The sequence below is a fragment of the Cornus florida genome, unplaced genomic scaffold (assembly GCF_030987335.1).
Source record: "Cornus florida cultivar Cherokee Brave unplaced genomic scaffold, ASM3098733v1 CherokeeBrave_3.0.0_Hap2_Chr06, whole genome shotgun sequence".
NCBI classification, from domain to species: domain Eukaryota; kingdom Viridiplantae; phylum Streptophyta; class Magnoliopsida; order Cornales; family Cornaceae; genus Cornus; species Cornus florida.
The window spans coordinates 16782323-16806288 of record NW_026775576.1 but is presented as its reverse complement, the minus strand read 5'-3'; positions in this window follow the sequence as shown (position 1 = coordinate 16806288).

Here is a 23966-nt window from a genome sequence, read left to right as displayed (position 1 = left end):
AGGGGGCCTAAGATCATGACAAGTGGAGGGTGGATGTGTGTGTGTGAGAAAGAGGTAGTGTTGGTGTAGTGTATTTGACTAACAAAAGCTTTAGTTAGTGGAAAAGTTAGATAAAAGTTGTCTTCCTCACAAAAACCACCATTGATGACCTTGAAACGCTAGCCTCCATTTCTCAATTTCATCAACCCCTTTCCCTTAAGCGTTTGGTCTTCCACCTTGAAAACAAAAGTTCCCTTTCTTCCATCTCTACAACACCTTTGCTCGGTTTCTCCTTTTGCTTTCGTTTGCCTTAGATTCTAGAGGTTCAATCATTTAGTGAGGTAGAGGTTGTCCTATGTTTATACTCTTGTGGAATCTTGTGTTCCTTGTTGTTGATATAAATTGTATGCATGTAATTTGAAGTTCTAGGGTTGTATTTAGATGTATAATGATTATATCTTGTAATGACCTGGTCTTTTTCCTCATTTTCCATTTTCGGCGATTTTTTTTTTTTTCGGTTTTTTTTTCATATTTTGTCTTTTCCTTATTTCGTCTTTTAGTCATTTTTCGTTTTTCCTTATATAACTTCACTTGTTGTGCTCGGATTTGATTCCAGTTTTGCATGCATTCATAATGTTTGATTTCCATGACATTTGTATTTTTACTTTTCTTGAAAAGCATGCTAGATTAGTACTTTTCTTGTAAAGGGCATGAATGTGTAATTATTTATAATTTTTGGGGTTTTAGTGTAATTATGTAAAATAATTATTCTTCCTTTTAGGGACCTTTTTGTAATTTATTTTAGAGGATACTTTGAAAAAGGACCATTTTGTAATTTTTGGAAAGTGTGACAAGTGTCACACTCTCATGGAGCCATTTGTTGGTATTTAGGTGAAGAGACTTGGCACCATGACTTCTTGATATTTGGTGGGTGGAGATTCATCCATGTGTTGGCCTTATATTAGTGCACATGTAGCCTTTGATTTGTGACAAGTGTGGGCTTGGGATTTAGTCTTGGAAGAGTCATTGGATTAGTGACAAGTGTAGGATCAAGGTTTAGTCTTGCATTGTGTGTGTGTGAGAGGTAGTGCAAGAGCACATAGTGAGTGGAGGATTTTTAGCCCTTCCACTCACCATTTTACACTTTACATTCTTCATTTCATTATCTCTCTTGAACCTTAGCAAATCCACCATTGGAGGAAAGCTTAGTTCATAGCCTCTCCTTTCAATTTGGTTCACTTCCTTACACCTTAGAGTAGAAACCTTGGGAGAGAAAAGATTCCTCTCACTCACCTCTTCAATAATCCTAAACTTATTTTACATTTAGGGCTTGGTTGCTTGGATTATAGAGATTCAATTCTCTATTGAGGTAGGGGTGGTTATATGTTTATCCTCTTTGGGTTTTATATATATTGGAGCTTGATATATATTGATTACATGCTTTATAGTTCTTGTGTTTGCATATGAATAGAGATTTTGTATGCTTGACTTAGGATTTGTGGATTAAAGCATGTATATAACTATTAAATTGTATAGGTAGATTGTTGCTTAAAGATTTGCCTATTACTTGTGATTTCATTGAGGATTTATGATGAATATCTTGAAATTACTCTTATGTTGTTAAGTAATATAGATTTCATTGAAAGACTTGTAAGTATCACTTGAAATTGCTTATAGGTAAATTGCTATATTGGATAATTAGAAATTGTGGCCTACATTAATATTAAATCCATGTGGCATAATGTGTAGTATCATTAGCTTGCCACTTTAGACATGAAACCTTAGGGCATGGTTTGTGTGGTTTTACCTTACTTGTGCTTGGTAGGTAGTTCATGCATTGAGATTGTATAAATGTCATGAACTTGTTGATTTTTGGAAGCTTATAAGGATATGAAATGTTTGATGGCTAGAGTTTGGCTCTAGTACGGAGGATGGGAATTCTCCTAAGTCATAGTGCGCACTATGTAGTACCTTGTGGGTCATAATTACCCAAAATAACGTGTATGGTCTCGTGGCCACATATCCTAGTCTTTCCATTACTTGATTTCGCATTACTTTCCAAGTTGTAAATCATGGATTTCTTGTAGCTTGTGATTTGGTAAATCTTAGTTTTAATGTGGTTAGTGTACTTCCTTGCGTATACTTGGATGTTACGTGTTTACCGTTTCAACATTTGTATAGCTTGAGATGATCCCTTAGAGCACCATGGGAACATAGACGTTAGGTGGAATGCACCCTTGTGATGGTCTATGTTTGGTTCACATTATATTTGAAACTATAGGGTATGCGCATGCACCACATCCTACGAGTAACTTGATTACTCACTCTAGTGGTTTAGGTTGTTTTTCAGGTAAAGAGACTATGTTCTTAGAGGATCATCATCCTTAGAAGCTTTTGAGCTATTTGAAACATTTTTGTATATTAACATGCAAGTGTTTAGCATGACTTGACTTTTGATATCATATTTTGAATGCCATGGGTGTATGGTACTTTTGGAGCTTGGTAGCTTTCTTGATATGTAATGACACTCAAACATTTACTTATGACATTACAAGCATGTATGTAAAGAGGCTAAGGGCCAAACATGTCTACTTTTGTACTTAGACACTTTTGGTAACAAAGTTTTGCTTCAAGTGTCTTTTAATTTAATTTTGAGGTTTGAGAAGTCAAAATCTTGTAAATGAAGTGTATGAGGCCATGGGCCATTGTTCTATATTGATTTACTCATATAAAACTTGTTGACATGTTTACATTCTCAAAACTCATGAAAAATCAGTTTTACATGTTCATTTTGAACCAAAATCATCATGGGATTCAAGTTGAGGTTGAACTTTAGCATCTTCAGCATTTAGCAGGTTCAGCAGCAGGTTTTTGTGGTGTTTCGGTTGACCGATGGTTCATGGTTTGGTATTTGCACAGTAACATCACATTTCAGTAGCCAAATCAACTGTTCAAAGCTCATTTCGGTGGACCGAACCCTTATTTCGGTCTACCGAAATGAATTACATGTTTTCTTCATGATTTCAGGTCTCAGCACTTTCATTTTGGTCATCCGAAAGTCCATTTTGGTCAACCGAAATAGTTAGAACCCGAGCCTAGTCTCTGTGGAGTTCCAGCACTGATCATTCAACTTCAATAGGTCATAACTTCTTTGTTTCTAATCCAAATGGGGTTATTATTGAGCCTAAACTCAAGTATTTTGAATCACCTTTCCAATGGTACCAATCCCATTCTCAAATTCCAAACATGGTGGGAGTTATGTATATTTTAGTGAAGTAGTGTCAGTTTTCACTTCAACTGGGACGGGGCATTTTGTGGGATTCTTAGCCAATGTTCATAGAACCTCTTGGAATGTTTCAAAAATGATTAGATTAGGTTGTATTAACCTTGTTTAACTTTTTTAGAGTCAAGTTTTTCCTTTTAATAGTGAATTGACCTTTTTACCCCTTGGATAGCAAATTTTGTCCTTTTTAACCTTTATTTCCGTTTTTGTCCTCTTTAAGTTCCGTGACCTCATGGAGGGTCACATTTGTGTCTTAGGAGTGACTCCTATCTCTAGAGACCTTGGTTTACCTTTAGCTTCCGCATTTCGGATCCGTTATCAGATCACTTTCGGTTCGTCACTGACGCACCGGGTTGAAAAACTTGGGCCGTCACATATCTAACCTAGAGTTTCATTTTGTACAAGTCGTATATATGATTATTCTCTTATTTAGTTGTTGTTTCACTTAGTAGGTGTTGAGGGTGAAATCCACGTGGTCCGATACAGCACCGTTTTCTAGCAAAGAAGAGAATAGAAGATCGATGAATCTTGGTGACACCGGTATGGTGCATGCCAAGAGCTCTCCGATGATCAAGTCAGTCACTGGAGGTCTAAAAGAAAGGTAGGGATTTAATAATAGTTTTTTGTCGTACCTTTATTGTCTGGTAGGATCTCATTCTTATAGCCACTTTCCCTTACTTCATTTGCAAGATCAGAGGAGATCCGTTTGTGCGAGATCAAAGGAGATCGTTTATTGCCAGATTTGTCAAGATATGATTTACTCCTTTGACTTTCTCAAATTGTGCCAAGGTTATTCTTACCCTGTTGAACCACGTCGTCTTTCATTATCCTGGATAAGAAATGTCATTATTCTTATCCGATGGAAATCTTTACATTTGATAACGAAATATTATCATTCGAAAGTTGAAGAGGTCTGGCGACTGGTCAAAGTAGGTTAGGTTTATTTTTCACTATCAGTTGCCCCCTATACCTAAGCTTCCTTGTCTAGCTTTGGGAATGTATTTTTTTTTTCCTAGGAATAGTACCCGTAGGTACTGTTCACATGAACAGTAACTACCTTTTTTTTTTCCCCCCCCCCCCCCCCCGCAAGTACTGTTCACATGAACAGTAACTACTCTTTTTTTTTTTTTTTTTTTTTTTTTTTTTTTTTTGTACCCTTGGGAACTCTTCCATTGGGTACTTATTTTTGGTACCCTTGGGTAATCTTCCCTTGGGTACTATTTCTAGTACCCTTGGACACTCTTCCCTTAGGTACTATTTTTGGTACCCTTAGGCAATCTTCCCTTGGGCAATATTCCCTTGGGTACTTTCCATTGGGTAATCTTCCCTTGGTAAGGGAATAAATTGTACGAGCTTCACTCAAGTCGTTACTCCTTTAATAAGGAAATTAAATTTTATGAGCTTTACTCAACTCGTCCCCTTAGTAAGGGATTTACTATCCCTTATAGTAAGGGGATATTGATTATGGGATTTATTCAACCCGTGTCCTTTGAGTACAGAACATTTATTTATTATCCCTTATAATATAGGGATATTGATTATGGAATTCATTCATCCCGGGTCCTTTTAATACAAGACATTTATTTACTATCCATTATAATACGGGGATTTGATTACGGGATTCATTCAGCTCAGGTCCTTTTAATACAGGACACTCATTATCATCCCTTATAGTACGGGAATATTGATTACGGGATTCATTCAGCCCGGATCCTTTTAATACAGAATATTTATTTACTATCCCTTATAGTACGGGGATATTAATTACGAGATTCATTCAGCCCAGGTCCTTTTAATACAGGACATTTATTTACTATCCCTTATAATATGGGGATATTAATTACTGGATTCATTCAGCCTGGGTCCTTTTAATACAGGACGCTCATTATCGTCCTTTATAGTATGGGAATATTGATTATGGGATTCATTCAGCCCGGATCTTTTTAATACAGGAGATTTATTTACTATCCCTTATAGTACGGGGATATTGATTATGGGATTCATTCAGTCCGGGTCCTTTTAATATAGTAGATTTATTTATTATCCCTTATAATACGGGAATATTGATTACGGGATTCATTCAGCTCGGGTCTTTTTAATACAGGACACTCATTATCATCCCTTATAGGACTGGAATATTGATTACGGGATTCATTCAGCCTGGATCCTTTTAATACAGGACATTTATTTACTATCCCTTATAGTACGGGGATATTGATTTTGGGATTTATTCAGCCCGGGTCCTCTTAATACAGGACACTCATTATCATCCCTTATAATACGGGAGGTAGTCGTCTCATCACTCTAGTAAATGAAGGAAGCTTTAATTATCTCACCCTTCTGTGTAGAAGGAGTAGTCGGCTTCTTGTCCCTTTAATAAGGGAAGAATGTGTTGTTAGCCCTTGGTCCCTTTAAGGAGATAAATAGATTATTATGAGCTTAATATTACCACATAGGTAGGTAACTAAAAACATAATATTTTATTACGTAGAAATTAAGGGTCATCTATCTCATTGGTGATGGTGACTTTATTGGAAAATAAAATAACATGTGAAATGATGAATTAAGATGCCCCCAGTCTTTATTTTGAATGACTTGATAAGGCTAATTCCAGCTGTGAGACAATTGTTAGTCGGTATACTTATCTGAGTCTTCCTCACTATATGTCCTATCGCTTTGGTTGAAGAATGATGTCTTATAACTAGTATCCTTTTCATCCTTAACGAGAGGGGATGACATCTTCTTGTCCTCTCCTTTTCCCTCATGTGCATTCATGGCGTCTTCAGCGTTCATGTGTTTCTGCGCTATGATCAACAACTCTGCCATACTGGTGGGAGGTTCTTTGGATAAGGCGAACAAGAATCTGGAGGTTTGGAGTCCTCCTATGAAAGCGGTTAAAGCCACCTTGTCGTCCACCTCTTCTGCCTGCAACATCTCTGTGTTGAATCGGGTGATGTATTCCCGGATTGACTCACCCTGCTGTTGCTTCACGGTAAGTAGGTAGGTGGCTGGCCTCCTATGCCTCTGACCTGCAATGAAGTGGCTCACAAATTGCTTACTCAGCTCTTCGAAGGTGTTGGTGGTTCCTGGCTTCAGCTTGTTGAACCAAACTCTTGCTAATCCCTTAAGTGTAGTGGGAAAATCTCGGCACATGATTGCATCTGGCATGGCGTGCAAATACATAAGAGCTTGAAAGGTCTCCAGGTGATTGAGGGGATTTTTGGATCCAACGAAGCTTTCGAACGAGGGCATCCTGAACTTGCTAGGCAGGGGGCATTTCATAACGGCGGGGCTGAATGGCAAGTTGGTCCTCTGCACCAGATCATCTATGGCGGTAGGACCTTTCCCTTTCATAGCTTGCATTACATCTTCCATTTTCACCTTGAGATCCTCAATCTGTAGGGCAAAATAGGTAACTTTCTCTGTCTTTTCCTTAACACAGAAGGTTGTGCCTGTTTGAGACTGGGGATTCGACGGAGGCGGGGAAGGAGGTTCTCTGTGTCGGTTTCTGACTTGGCTTTATTCTGCCTTGAACTTGTGAGAATGATTGTTTTCTCAGTCCTCCTCGTGTAATCCCCAATCATTCAGATTGGGAGGACATGGGTCGGACAATTCTTGTTGAGGTGGTGGTCCTGCTGGGATAAAATGTCATAGGATCTCTGTATTTTGTTGGATCAACTGGTCCATACTCTAATGCAGAGTTTGGACCTGCAGTTCTAACGCTACAAGCCTTTCCTGGTCATTTGGGATGTTTAGGTGCTCACTCGACCCTTTTCTTTGACTGGATCCCTGCAACGATGTTTCTGTTCTAGTTACCATACCGGACCGCAAGTGCATATACCTAACCAAGTAATTGATTTAAGGGAATCGTCGTTTCCCATAGACGGCGCCAACTGTTGAGGGTGAAATCCACGCGGTCCGATACGACACCATTTTCCTGCAAAGAAGAGAATAGAAGATCGATGAATCTTGACAGGATAGGTGTGGTGCCTGCCAAGAGCTCTCTGACGATCAAGTCAGTCACCGAAGGTCTAAAAGAAAGGCAGGGATATAGTTTTTTATCGAACCTTTATTGTCTGGTAGGATCTCATTCTTATAGTCGCTTTCCCTTAGTTCATTTGCAAGATCAAGGGAGATCTGTTTGTGCGAGATCAAAGGAGATCGTTTATTGCCAGATTTGTTAGGATATGATTTACTCCTTTGACTTTCTCAAATTGTGCCAAGGTTATTCTTACCCTATTGGACCACGTCGTCTTTCATTATCCTAGATAAGAAATGTCATTATTCTTATCTGATGGAAATCTTTACATTTGATAACGAAATATTATCGTTCAAAAGTCGAAGAGGTCTGGCGGCTGGTCAAAGTAGGTTAGGTTTATTTTTCTCTATCAGTAGGTAATGGAAATCTAGTAATAATTTGTTGTTGTTACTATGACGTTCTAGGATTATTATTGTCATTGAATGTATTATGATATTACAATATAATGTTGTTAAATTAGGGATTTAAAGGATTCTATGTTCGCATGAATAAAATTCCTATGTTGATAACCTTGTAGTTGTGTTATTGTATATACCTTGTGAACTTGATATTGTATATGCCATTATAGCTTGAGGACTTAGGGCATGTCTTATGTGAATTTCAAAAATTGGATGTGTATGGAAGTTGATTAAATGCATTGTTAATATTATTTGATAGTTGTAACATTCTTGGTTGATTTTGGAAATACTTGGGACAAAGAAACTTTGACATGGCTAGGGTAAGGCCCTAGTGCGAGAGGTACGAGTTCTCCCTGATATAGTGCGCACTTAGGTGGTTTCTTATGGGTTAAAAGCCCAAAAAAACTACTTGTCTTGCATTGTGAAGTTCATAACCAGACATCGTTTCCAAGTTTTCCACATTGTATGATTTCGTGTTCATTTACAAGTTGATATAACATTCTGGAATATTTCATTGTATTAGATTATATTACCTATTGTGGATTGCTTTCAATTTGTTCAAACTTAGCTTAGGATGATCCTTTAGCTATCCTTTTGAAACTAGATGTTAGGAGGCATGATACATATATGTTTGGTTTATATTGCGCTTGCAAAGAACCGTTGAAACTTTAGGGTATACGCATACGCTTCATCCTATGGAGTAGCTCATTAACTCACCTTAGTGGATATATATATATATATATATATATATATATATATATATATATATATATATATATATATATATTTTCCAGTTAAGGAGACACTTTTCTTGGATACTCATCATCCATAACTTGACTTGGCTCACTTGGATATTTTTGTATAATTTTTGACATGTAAGTGTTAGTATGTTTTGATTAGTTTTGATGTTGTTAAAGTTTAACTTGTTTAGACTTCATTTTGGGCATGTAATATGAACTTAAGTGCCTTATTTTGATTCTACTTTAACATATGTGTAATGAGGCCAAGGGCCAATCTCTGTTGATGTGTTGAATGTATGTCAAATTTCAGCCTATTTTCACTTTCACGACCTGATTTATCTTGGGGGCATTTTAGTCATTTTATGTTGCATTTTAATTTTAGTTCAGACCAGAGTTGTTTAGAAAACTCATTTTTAGGGGGTGTTTCTTCATAAACTTTTACAAAAAAAACTTAAGCCCTAAAAAATACACATTTTTAGAAAAAAAAAAAAAAAGAAAAAGAAAAAGAAGAAAAAAAACCACAGCCATAGCATCTCTATTTACAGCATTCACGGTCGATCGTGAATAACTATGACCGATCGTGCAACACCTTTTTGGTTCCTGTTCATCATTTGTAAATTTTACAATCAATCGCAGATGTCATGACTGATCGCACCTGGAACCAACCCTTGCTTTTTCACCGTTCATTAGTTTTACGATTGGTTGCAAAAGTTGCGATCGATCGCACTAGTCACAGTTTGTCAAATTTTTGTAAAACTTCAGAAAATTGTTTCTACTTCGTTTTAACTCCAAATCAAGTGATTTTTGAGTCTAAATTTATTAATTTTTTGTTGTCTATCCAATGTTATATATGGTGGCATCTAATTCTGTTGAAAAAACCATTTTACCCCTAGAGGCACACTTTGTCCATTTTAAAAACCATAGCTTCCGAAATTATTTTGTTTTGAGTCTCATGACTTCTCGAGGAGTCACTTTAGCATCTTAGAGATGATATTCATCTCTATAGACATCTTATCTTCGATTGCTTCCGCATTTGGGATTCGTTATCAAATTAGTTTCGGGTTACTCGTTGATGCACCGGGTTCTTCGAAATTCGGGCAGTCACAGAGAAAAAGTAATTGTAGAGAGAGAAAAGGGGTGGTAGGCTGAGAAGGAAGAAGAATGGCCAAAAAATATGCGTATGTGGCCTTTGTGCAATGCTTGGGTCAATTTGTATCTACTTTGACCCACTAATGGACTATTATGCCCCTCTATTCATATATAAACACTAAACATGCTACAAATGTTAAATTAAACACGTAGCTACATAAATATGCTCCATCTAATATAATATGTGATGTAATGATCCCGAAAAATAACCTCGAGTACAAAAAAGTTCGGGCATCCCGGCCCGAAAATCTGAAAAATATCAAAATATCCCCAAATACATTTATAAGAGTCATAAACTCAAAAAAATGTCCTAAACCACTCTCAGAACCTACGTGGTATGTTAACCGATGCGTGGCATGCAAAACAAGGCGCAAAAATAACTAAATTCAAAAATTAAAAAAAATACCAGAAAAATGGAAAATCGAGAAACATTAGAATTTCAGCTAGGTATTGGGTTTACTTGGGGTTCATGTTTTTTGGCTAGGTATTGAGTTTTACAATTGGGTTGCCAATGATGGGGTTTGATGGGCTATTCGAGTGATTCAGTAACTGTAATTTGTGAGTTGCATAATGCGGAATAGGTTGTTAAATATAGTTTGAAAAACACTTAAAGGGGAGTGAATAAGTAACATGCTTCTTTACCCAAATTTTTGCTTAAAATAAATTTAGCGAATTGAAAACTAAATTAACCAATCACAAAGCAAAAATAAATACAAGTAGAGATAGAGTGATACTGGGTTTTAGCGAGGAAACCTAGTTGGAGAAAATCACCCAACAACTGGAAAAAACCTCAGAGACTATCACACAGTCTCGAGTGAAATGATCCACTATAGATGAAATAAAGTACAACGAGCTTCGACTCAGGCTCACAACCCTTCACTCTACAAAATCAATTGTTGAACACCTTTAGCTTTATAACTTCCCCATCCAAATGCTCTCGACTTCAGGCTTACTCCCTTGATCCCTGTAAATGAATTACTAGTAGATTAAACAACATTTCGCAAATGTTTTGACCCCTTCAAAGTTTGATCGCTTCATCATTTACTTCAAATCTGAATTAATGAAGATAAATAAAAGCTCTCCTTTTCCAAATGATATCAATGGATCTTCAATGATTCAAACTCTGATCAAATAGAGAACGACATCCAAAATCACCCACGTATATAATATGTATGCTCTCAAGATGAAAAAAAAACACTGAAAAAAATCTAACGAATTGGCTATGACGACCCTAATTTTTCAAGTCAGTGTGTCATGTTATGACCCAAAGTTTAACCCGATAACAGATCCCAAATACGGAAACAAAAGACAAAACCTAAGTCTTTAGAGTTGTAACACATCTCTAAGACGTCAAAGTGACCTTCCATGAGGTCACGGAACTCAACGAGAATAAAAACAGAAGCTAGGGTTGAAAATAGACCAAGTATAGCCCCAAGGCCAAAATGATCTTTTCACATGGAAACAAAGTCTCAAGAGATGTACGTAATCCCTATGACACAAGCATGATTTTCCATGAAGCCTCGGAACCCAAAAGAAAACAAAGCGGAAATGATGTTTTAAAAATGGATAAGTTTAGCTCTAGGGGCAAAATGGTCATTTCTAAAAAAGATATAGGTGCTACCGAGTACACCATTAGATAGAAACAAAAAATTAACAAATTTTAACTCAAGAATCGCCTGATTTGGAGTCCGGATGAAGGAGTTATGACCAAAACAAAAATTGGCGTCAGGGCTGCAAGACGGGGCACCAGGGGTGTGACGACCCTGGATTTTTCAACCCAGTGTGTCCTGTACTGACCCGGAATGGATCCTAAATGTGGAAGCAAAAAAAAAATAGAACAATAGCCTCTAGAGATACAACACATCTCTAAGACACCAATGTGACCCTCAATGAGGTCACGGAACCCAAAGAAAATAAATGCGGAAGCGATGTTTCAAAAACAGATAAGAATGAACCTAGGGAAAAAATGGTCATTCCACACTAAAATGGTTTCCACCGTGTACACCACTGAAAAGACAACAAAAAATTAACAAAGATGGACTCAAGAATCACTTGATTTGGAGTCCGGATGGCAAAGATATCAAGTCTTGAAGTCAAAGGAAGAGAAACCCCATCCCAGTTCGAACCAAATCCTGACACTACTTCACTAAAACTTGAATATCTTGAGCCACAAATGGAATCTGAAACTGAAATTAGTACCATTGGAAAGCTTATTTTGACATGATCAATTTAGACTCAAGAACGGACAAATTCAGAGTTAAAATGAAGAAGATACGACGACCCGAAGTAGGAGGTGCAGTGCTGAACCAACACACACACACACACACACACACACACACACACGTGAATAGTACCATGAGCCCTCATCCAAGGGCTTGGAGCACTCATAAATAGCCCCAAGATTTCTGTCCAAAATTGGAGCGTTTGTACGCCCCTTGGAGCGCTCGTCCGCTGTAGGCTGCACTTTAAATGCTAACTTGAAATGCAATTTTAAGGACTTTCTGGGCCTTTTTGAAAAAAACATAAAGAAGAAACCCCCCTCAAAATCATGTTTTCTAGCCAACCATGCCAAAATAAAACTTTATTTTTCATGTGAAAACCCCAAATGCCCTAATGCATAGTTTTTGCAAAAGAAAATGCAAAATGAGCCCATAGGAGGCTCATTTCATCAAGGAAGGAGTTTTTCCTGCAAATGACCATGCACGCAGACATAACTTACCTATTTGGATACCTTACAATAGTCCATGGCTTAAAAATACTGCTGATACAAAATCCGACCCCCCGACAGCCAAAAAGGCGAAAATGGACTTGAAATGGAAAACATGATATCAAAAAATATAAAATGGAGTCAAATGACCAATTGGCCCTTGGCCACACTTCATACAAGATTAATGAGGCCCTATGAAAGAATAAAAATGGAATTCCCACATGATGAAATAATGACTTGCGATTTTTTTTCAAGGTTTTCATAATATTCCATGAAGTCAAAAATTACATAGGATGCAAAATGATGATCATTGGCCACCGGCCTCATTTCATACATGTCAAAACATTGTAATGAGTGTACTTATGTACACATTACATACATGGAATCAAATATACATATTTTTACAAAAAGGGCTACAAGTGGCATTTCAAGCCAACCTTTATAAGACTTAAGACCTTCAGTCTACAATCATCCAAGCAATGATGAACATCACGAACCAAGTCTTCGTAGCTGATCAAAACCCCCAGTAACTTTGGGGTGAGTAAACAAGTTTACTCGTAGGGAATGAGCATGCATAGACTCGATTTCTTTAGAGATTTTTACATTTACTTGAAACAATTCAAAAGGGTCATGCCACTCAATGTCTATATCAAGGTGAGACTCAGGGAGCATCCTAAGCTACTCATGCAATTGAAATGAAGTACGGAATACAAGTATACATGCTCAAGTATACTAAACAATGTCAAAACATATTATACGACATCCAAGCATACATTTTCAAGTATACTAACCATATTAAAACAAGTTATGCAACGTCTAAGCATATCTACTCAAGTATACATTTAATATGGAAAAAAACTTGTAAATCAAGTACACAAACACAAGTATACTAAGCCAAACAAGATACGCATAAGACAAGTATACATGGCAGAAGTATACTAAAACCAATCTAAACTCATGGAGCAAGTATACAAGTTCAAGTATACTGAATAGGATTCAAATACCCAAAGTAAGCATCAATTCTCAAGCTACAAGTAATCCATGATTAACAACTTGGAATTTAATGCGAAAACAAATAGTGGAAAGACTAGGACATGCGGTCGCTAGACCAAGCAAGTATTTTCAGATAATTACGACCCACAGAGTACTACCTAGTGCGCACTTATGACTTAGAAGACTCTTGTCTCCGTACTAGAGCCAAACCCTAGCCATCACATAATTTATGTCCTCACAAGCTTTCCAAAATCATTAAGTTCAAAACTTATACAAAATCAAATGCAAGTTAGTACATTCCATGCACAAGTAAGGTTGAATCCATACAATTCATGTCCTAGAATTCAAGTCTGAGTAGCATATGACAAGTCATGTCCTCAATATGCAATTTATATACAAAGCAAGAATTTTTTACAATAATTGAGCCACATTACCATCCTAAGCCACAAGTACTAAATATGCTTTAATTTAGTAACTAGCTTCCAAGATAAACAATTGTAATATTCTAACAAGTTATATACCTACACAAGATATATTTAAACAAGTTATTCAAGTCAATGATATTCTGTATCATGCTAAGTCCAATTACCATTTTAAGGAGCCACAAGTACTAATTATATGTTAAGTTAGTAGCATGCTCACAAGGTAATTAGAATACTACATTTGAAGAGATTTTCAACCTAATCATGGAAAGTCTCTAGATTTCAAATCTATTCCAAATATCCTCGAATTAATATATGTTAAGCAACATAGCATGCTCATTGCATATATCAAATCAAAAGAGCAAAATGAGCAATACATCATCATGTAGATTTTAATTAATTTAAATTAATTAAATCTCTAATTTTTCAAAGTTGTTCAATTGATCCCAAATAAATATATAATAAGAACTAAGTCATGGCCATGCCATATATCAAGTCAAAAATGGAAAACAAGCAAGGTACAATTAAATAGAATTTAAATCAAATTAAATTCATTTAAATCTCTAGATTTGAAATCTCATTCAAATGGCTCCAATTAATTATATAACAAGATCAAGTGAAAGCCATACCATATACCAAGTCAAAAGTGAGTCATATGCAAGTTACTACAATCATTAATTTCTCAAATTAACATTAGGCATGCATACAACTTATATATCATTACAAAAGCAAGTAATTCACTTAGAAATTAAACTATAACACCCCCTACCTCACTAGAAAAAAGTCTCTCTAAAATCCAAGGCAAATCAACACAAAATGGCAAACCCTTCAAGGGTTATGTAGAGGAGGATGAGGGGAACAAAAAGTATTCCCAAGTTCAAGCTTGGAAATCAATGGAAGACACTCAAAAATCTAGGTCAAAGCTCAAGGTTCTAAGCTTCATCCATGGAGGCTAGGGTTTTCATTTCAAGAGAGGGAGATGATTAAATCAAGTGTGATAGAATATGAGTGGAGGAAATATAAATCCTCCACTCATTATGTGGTCTTACACCATGGTCAACACACACAAGTTTGGTCAATTGCAAAAAAACCCTTCTTTAAAACCATAATCCCCAAAGTGGCCCAAAAATAATTACAAGACTAAATTGTGAGCCTACACTTGTCACAAATCTAAGGCTCCTTTTTATGCTTAATCCCAAGCCTACACTTGTTAACCATCTAAGCCAACAAGTGCACCAATCCTAGGCCAACAGGTGGGTGAATCCTCACTTTCCACATGTCATCATCCAAGGCATCAAAGTGTTTCCACACAAATGTCAACAAGTGGACCAGTGAGAGTGTGGCATGTGATACCCCTCGGATCTGAGACATAGGTTGATCAGGCCTAGGCCCGAACCCGAGGGAATATCAAACAATTAATATTTAAACCGAACATAGAATACAAAAAATGAATTTAATAAATAAAAGTTTAAAAGCTGAAAACAATACTAAAACATAATCCTTGAAATTAAGATAATTAAATCCCAATAATCCAAAACCTGTAATAGATTAAACAACTCAAGAATCCTTCTCTAGTGGACCCCTAATAAAAATCCAAACTGAAATAAAGCAACTAAAAGAACATCCTGATATAAGCTATGGAGAGAAATCCTACGTCGTCGGTAGAGTGAGTAGAAACCTCTGCTCAGCAAGAACACGTCTAAGTCTGGAACTGTCGTGTACCTGAAAAATAGAAGTGGGTCAGGCCCACGTGCAAGTTATATACTACTACAATCCAAATAGAGGCCCAATATGCATGTACATCTTAAACAATCCAACAATAGCTAATAGTTTAAAAATATATATATAGTCATACTAAAGGACTCTCACTGGACTACAGGCCGGTCTTAACCTGAATAAAGGTAACATGCTAAAACGCACACAAAGTGGGCATGTGTACCTAAGCCTAAACAGGGTACACCTCCAACCATCGTATCCAGCTATGCATCCCAATGCATATATGCTCCTTAACCGTCAATCCTGAAACTCAAGCTCATATGGAGGTACCATAACAATATATATAAAATCTATCTAGAATCCTTAGTAGTGCCGCTCAACTAGTCGTTACCATGACACTACAATTTAATAGGACTTAACTTTTAGTTAATCCATTCCTAAATCCAGAGTAGGTAGGTTTTGGTATTTTGAATCCAAACCGTCCCTAGTATGCCACCATCGCATACCGGTGCATACTCCAACCATCCAGCAGTTGATAATACAGATGACTAAAGTAATTATCAACTAAATACATACATCCAACAATTGAGACCAGCAGTAGTAATGTAAGCATCGATAAGTAAAGTAAAAGTATATACATAAACATGCTCAGTACATGCAGTTCCATAAAATCCGGTATAATATTAAGTTTAAATCTTAATAGCGTTCAACAACCAACAGTTGATATTACAGACATTAAAGTAAATATCAACTAAGTTCATACCTCCAACAATTGATACTAACTGTAATCATGAAAACATCAAAAACAGAATTACAGTATGCATATAGACATACTTAATCTATAGTGTTTCCCCCAAAATCCGATAATGCTAAGTTGGTTTAACTCTTAATATCATTCAACACCAACTCATTCAAAACAATTATAATTCAGATACATGATAATGATATATAGTTAAATATGTTACAATTATAGCATTTGTTTTAGAAGATTACTAATTCAGAAAGAGTTAAACATTACTAGCTTTCTAATTTTAAACACAGTGAAACTGTCTGATTAAGTCCTTACTGTCCAAACTATTCTAAGCACATAGACTTAATTAACACCACGTCTAGAGCCTTAATCTAACCATATACATCAATTAGACCTTTTCATATTTAATCCTGAACTCAACTGGAAACTCCAGAATCAACCACTACATGCAAAAACTGGCTGGAATCGAAGAAAAAAAAAATCAAAATTCACCAAGGAGACGTCTCCCAAAATGTGGAGCTGCCTCCTTTAGGCCTTGGAGCCGGCTCCCACACTTGGGAGCCGCCTCCACATCAAGGGGAGCCAGCTTTCTCCAAGGGAGTGTCGGCTCTCTCCCTCTCTGCCTCGTCTCTTCGTCTTCCCTCTTCTTTAGACGCCTTCTGCAACTTCTCTGCCCTATACTATGGTTCCCAGAAGTTGTAACTCAATCCAGTAACCAGTCCATGTTTAAGTCATTAATACATTCCATGCATAAGTTTAAACATAGAATTAAACAAGCAAATAACACGTTTTAGTAGGTTTTGCAAGCAAGCAAACATACTGTGATAATCCAAGTTTTAGCATAAAACAGATAACATTTTTATTGTTTAAATCAACCCTAGAATTTTTTAGGAATGCAAAGAACATGAAGCCTAAGAGAGAGAGTAAGGATAGAACTTGCCTTACACCGACGTTCGTCTAAATTTTTCGGCGAATCCTCTGTTTGCTCTTTGTTCTTTCCTAGCCGTCTCCAAAACTTTTCTCAGCCTTACTATGTCGTAGTATTCTTCTAAAACCCTAGGCAGACATCCTAGGTGAGTATTTATAGACCACTCCTAACCTAAGTCCAACTTAACCCTAAACTGAAACTTGGCCCATAGAGAAATCTAGGTTATATTCAATGTTGGCTGTGAAATATAACCCTAATGTATAACTATCTATGTGCAACCTTCCATACAGTTACATTAAGATAGAAACTAATTAAATTTAATTAACTAAATTCAATTAAACACGTTTGTAACCAAAACAATTAAACCAATAATTAATGCAATCAATTAAAAATGAATACAATTAAATCCATAATTAAAAAAACTAATAAATCAATTAATCAAATATTCAATTAAGCAAAACAAAAGTCAATTAAAATAACAAATAAATCAATTAAATTAACACATAAGCACTTTAGAAATTAAAAATGCAATTTAAACAATAAAGTAAATACCATTACTATCCTTTTGAAATTAGGGGTTTTACATTCTTCCCCCCTAACAAAAGGAATTCCGTCCTCGGAATTCGTTCTTACCTTCTTCCAAAATTTCAGGAAATTGTGAGCAAATTGCGTCCTCTCGTTCCCAAGTAGACTCAGCCTCATTGTGATCACTCCACTGGACATGAACTAGAGGAATAACTTTGTTACGAAGGATTTGATCCCGCCGGTCGACAATACGACACGGTGGCTCCAAATAAGTTGCATCCGGCTGTAACTCAATCTCCCCAACATTGATATGCTGATACCGATCCTCATCTCGCAGAAATTTCTGCAACATAGAAACGTGGAACACATTATGGACGCGATCCAAATTATTCGGAAGTGCCAACCGATAAGCGACAGCTCCAACTCGATCCGTAATCATGAATGGACTGACAAACCACGGTGACAACTTCCCTTTCTTCCCAAAGCGCACTACACCTTTCATAGGTGACACTTTGAGTAGAACCTGATCCCCAACCTGAAACTCCAAAGCACGTGTGCGACGATCCCCATAACTCTTCTACCTACTCTGGGCAGTGCGCATGCAATCTTTAATAAGAGCAATCTTCTCAGAAGTATCCTTGATGAACTCAGGACCCAAGAATCTGCTCTCGCCAACCTCCATCCAATAAACAGGCGATCAGCACGGTCAGCCGTATAATGCCTCAAATGGTGCCATTCTAATAGTCTTCTCAAAACTATTGTTGTAAGCAAACTCCATAAGTGGCAAATAATCCTCCCAGTGGCCCTTGAAATCAATAACACATGACTGGAGCATATCCTCCATGATCTGATTAACCTTCTCAGTCTGTCCATCAATCTGAGGATGATAAGCAGTACTAAGGTGTGATTCTGCACCCAAAGCCTGCTGAAAACTCTTCCAAAAGCCTGACAAAAAAGCTTAAATCCCTGTCCGATATAATAGACAATGGAATGCCATGCAACTTTACAATCTCTGAAATGTAAAGTCTCGCCAACTGCTCCGAAGTGAAGTCAGTGCGAATAGACAAGAAGTTAGCTGATTTCGTCAGTCTATCCATGATAATCCAAATGCAATTGTGATCCTTGAAGGAATTTGGCAACCCTTCCACAAAATCTATAAAAATGTTCTCCCACTTCCACTCCGGTATCGGCAGTGGCTGTAGAGCTCGTGGCAGCCTCTGATGATCAATCTTGACCATCAGACAAGTACTACACTGAGAAACAAAAATAGCAATGTCCCTCTTCATACCTGCCGACCAAAACTACCGCTTCATATCCTGATACATCTTGTCGCCTCCTGGATGAACATAGAACTCAGAGTGGTGAGTCTCAGTCATCGTATCCTTCTTCAAATCATCAGTAAAAGGTACCACTAACCGTCCCTTGTACCTCAAACCTCCATCAGCTCGAATATAATAGAATGGAACCTCTCCGGAGGCTATCTCTGCAACTTTATCAACGCACTGTTGATCCGTGAGTTGTGCCTTCAAAACCTTGTGAATGATAGAAGGTGTAACTACCATACAAGCCATGAAAACATCCGATAACTCATCCACTATCCTCAAAGCATTCCACTCAGCAGCGAATAGAGCAAAAAGACTACCAACAGGTTAGCGACTGAGTGCATCTGCCACCACATTCGCTTTTCCTGTATGATACTATATAGAAAAGTAATAGTCTTTTACAAACTCCAACCATCTGCACTATCTTATATTCAGCTCCTACTGAGTGAACAAGTACTGCAGACTTTTGTGATCGCTAAATAATCTGAAGGACTCACCTAACAGACAATGCCTCCAAATACGTAAGGCGAAGACCACAGCTACCAACTCCAAATCATGTGTTAGATAATTAAGCTCATGAGGCTTAAGCTTCCAAGATCCATACGAAATCGATCGCTCCTCCTACATCAAAACACATCCAAGACCCTGTAACGAAGCATCCGTGTAGACCAAATACTCTATCCCGCTCTGTAGGGTAGATAAAACTGGTACAGAAGTCAACTTAGTCTTCAGCTCATCAAAAGCTTTCTGACAATGCTCATCCCACACAAATCGTACACCCTTCTTAGTCAGATGAGTGAGTGGTCCTGCTATCTTTAAGAACCCCTGGATGAATCTCTTGTAATATCCTGCTAAACCGAGGAAACTCCAAATCTCAGTAGGTGAAGTAGGCTGTCCCCACTCAACCACCGCTATTCCCCTTTCTGACACCACGTAACCCAGAAATTTCACCTCCCACTGCCAAAATTCACATTTGTCGAACTTGGCATACAACTGGTGCTCACGAAGTGTCTGTAAGACTATCCAAAGATGTCTAGCATGATCGTCCTCTGACCTCGAGTAAATCAAAATGTCATCTATGAAGACAATGATAAATTGATCCAATTAAGCCCTAAAGACTCTGTCCATTAAATCCATGAAAATCGCTGGTGCATTAGTCAACCCGAACGGCATCACCCGAAACTCATAAGATCCATATCTAGTCAGAAACACTGTCCTCGGAACATCCTACTCCCGAACCTAAAGTTGATGATATCCAGACCACAGATCAATCTTAAAGAAATAGGTAGCTCCCTTCAATTGATCAAAAAGATCATCAATCCTGGGTAAATAGTACTTATTACGAATTGTAACCTTGTTCAACTCCCTATAATCTATACATAGGCAGAGCGAACCATCCTTCTTCTTCACAAAAAGCACTGGCACTCCCCAGGGTGAAGTACTTCGGCGAATAAATCCCTGGCTGAGTAACTACTGAATCTGATCCCTCAGCTCGCGCATCTCCACTGGTGCCATCCTATATGGTGCACTAGCAATAGGCGTAGTGCCTGGAGCTAAGTTTACCATAAAGTCGATCTCGTGACTAGGCGGCAACCCTATAATCTCCTGAAATACATCCAGGAAGTCCTGTACAATCGGTATATTATCCAATGATACAGTAGCCCCCTCTTCCGTTTCCTTCTCCACATGGAACAAATAGGTTCTAATGACCTCGCTAGACCGTGCCATAGCGACGACATACATGTCCTGACCAGGTATGGTAAACATAATAGACCAATCAAAATAATTAACCTGGGCATGGTAATGCGATAACCAATCCATACCAAGTATCACATCATAAGTGTGCATTTCTAGGACCAAAAGATTGGCTAAAAATCTGAGTCTACCAATATCTAGTGTCACAAGCCCATCACTCTCATGAAGAATAGCTGTATCACCTAATGGTGTAGAAATACCCTGTGGTCTACTACATACCCGAGTTTTCATCCCAGACAAAGCAACAAATGATCTAGCTACAAATAAGTATGTAGCACCCGTATCAAATAACACATGTCCAGGTAAACCATGAATAGGAAACTTACCCTCAACAGCCTGAGGTGCATGCATATCTTGTGGCATAGGGTTGTACACCCTGCCATAATGTAGCTACTGCGGTGCCTGTCCCTGAGGCTGCGGCAGTGCTGGTAAAGTTGGATATGTCTATCCCTGAATTCGTGGAACCTGTGGAGCTGGTAGAGGCACTGGTGCCCTCTGCCCCTGCTACACATGCTGTCCCTGTCCCTATCTGTGTCCCTATTTGGCTGTAGGACACTGTTTGGAAGTGTGACCATACTCTCCACAAGTATAACAACTTCCCTGGAAAGTCCCAAATGGCCTCCTCTGTCAGTTAGCTTGTGGCTGACCCTGTCCTGCCTGTGGTCCCCCATTCTGCTGTCGCTGAACAGGTGCCACATCCCTGGGAGCATTTGGTCCACCCTTGTGCTTCTTCAAAGGCTGCTGTCCCTGGAACTTGCCCTTGTCATTTTATCAGTGACCGTTCCCATTCCTTTTCTCAGCTTACTGATTAGCAGAGTCTCTATCACCCCGCTTCTCACCCTTGGCCTGTCTGATGTCCACGGTCAACTGGTACTGCTGTAAAGTGGCGTCTACCACTTGAGCATAGGTAGTATAGGCTGGACTACCTGTAATAGCTCTCTTGATAGACCACATCAGTCCCTTAATGAAACTGTTACGCTTTTTCTCCTCTGTATCCACCTCCTCCGGTGTAAAGAGAGACAAGCGTGTGAACTGCTGCTCATACTCTACTACTGTCATGTTTTCTTGCTGCAGATCGAGAAAATCAGCCTTCATGGTTGCCCTGACTGCATAAGGAAAGTATTTTTCTTCAAAGCGTGCACTGAACTCATCTTATGTCAATGACATCCTCTCCTCGGTGGTAGTAACTGATTCCCATCATTGTAGTGCATCCCCAACTAGCTTGAAGGTAGCAAACATCTACTTCTGAACCTCCATGCATTGAACCAAGCGAAGATGTCACTCGATGTCTTGTTTCCACTAGTGAGCTGCTCTCACATCGGTGGAGCCTGTAAACTCAGGTGGGCTCCCCTTTATAAAAGAACTCCTAGCCTTCTCCCAAGTATCAGTCTGAACAATCAGTGCTGGTAGCGGTGCCGATTGTACCTGAGGCTGATTCTGAAGTGCAGTTGTTACCCCAGCTTCTATAGCCCTAGCAATGAGGTCGTTGATGTGAGAAGGATACTCTGGATCTCTTCCCTGATCCCGAGTCTGTTGAACTGCCTCCTGAACCCGACCATCACCATCCTGAAACCCAAGCCTTTATTGCTCTTCCTCCATTTGCTGACACTGTAGGAGATATTGTAGCCTATGTGCCGCTCTCCTTTCCTTTCTAGTTCCTTGCATGTTCTGTCCGTTTCTAGCGTTAACCATCTGTTAATACAGAAAGATAGGCATCAGTACCATTTCTAAACGAACCGTAAGGAATACAATGAATCCTAAACTTAAGCTCTAATCAAGAGAAAACGCTACGCGGAAGACTTAATACCAGACATCCTAGAGACACTTGAACCTGGAGTACTCTGATACCAACTGTGATACCCCTCGGATCCGAGACACGGGTTGATCAGGCCCAGGCCTGAACCCGAGGGAATATCAAACAATTAATATTTAAACCGAACATACAATGCAAAAAATGAATTTAATAAATAAAAGTTTAAAAGCTGAAAAGAATACTAAAACATAATCCTTGAAATTAAAATACTTAAATCCCAATAATCCAAAACCTCTAATAGATTAAACAACTCGGGAATCTATCTCCAGTGGACCCCTAATAAAAATCCAAACTGAATTAAAACAACTGAAAGAATATCCTGATATAAGCTATGGAGAGAAATCATACGTCGTCGGTAGAGTGAGTAGAAACCTCTGCTCAGCATGAACACGTCTAAGTCTGGAACTGTCGTGTACCTAAAAAATAGAAGTGGGTCAGGCCCGTGCGCAAGTTCTATACTACTAAAATCCAAACAGAGGCCCGATACGCATGTACATCCAAAATAATTCAATAATAGCTAATAGTTTGTAAATATATATATAGTCACACTAAAGGACTCTCACCGGACTAAAGGCTGGTCTCAACCTAAATAGAGGTAACATGCTAAAACACACACAAAGTGGGCATGTGTACCTAAGCCTAAACAGGGTACACCTCCAACCATCGTATCCAGCTATGCATCCCAATGCATATATGCTCCTTAACCGTCGATCCTGAAACTCAAGCTCATATGGAGGTACCATAACAATATATATAAAATCTATCCAGAATCCCTAGTAGTGCCGCTCAACTAGTCGTTACCATGACACTACAATTTAATATGACTTAACTTTTAGTTAATCCATTCCTAAATCCAGAGTAGGTAGGTTTTGGTATTTTGAATCCAAACCGTCCCTAGTATGCCACCGTCCTATACCGGTGCATACTCCAACCATCTAGCAGTTGATAATACAGAAGACTAAAGTAATTATCAACTAAATCCATACATCCAACAATTGATACCAACAGTAGTAATGTAAGCATTGATAAGTAGAGTAAAAGTACGTACATAAACATGCTCAGTACATGCAGTTCCATAAAATCCGATATACTATTAACTTTAAATCTTAATAGCATTCAATAACCAACAGTTGATATTACAGACATTAAAGTAAATATCAACTAAGTTCATACCTCCAACAATTGATACTAACTGTAATCATGAAAACATCAAAAATAGAATTACAGTATGCATATAGACATACTTAATCTATAGTGTTTCCCCCAAAATTCGGTAATGCTAAGTTGGTTTAACTCTTAATATCATTCAACACCAACTCATTCAAAATAGTTATAATTCAGATACATGATCATGATATACAGTTAAACATGTTACAATTATATCATTCGTCTTAGAAGATTACTAATTCAGAGAGAGTTAAACATTACTAGCTTTCCAATTTTAAA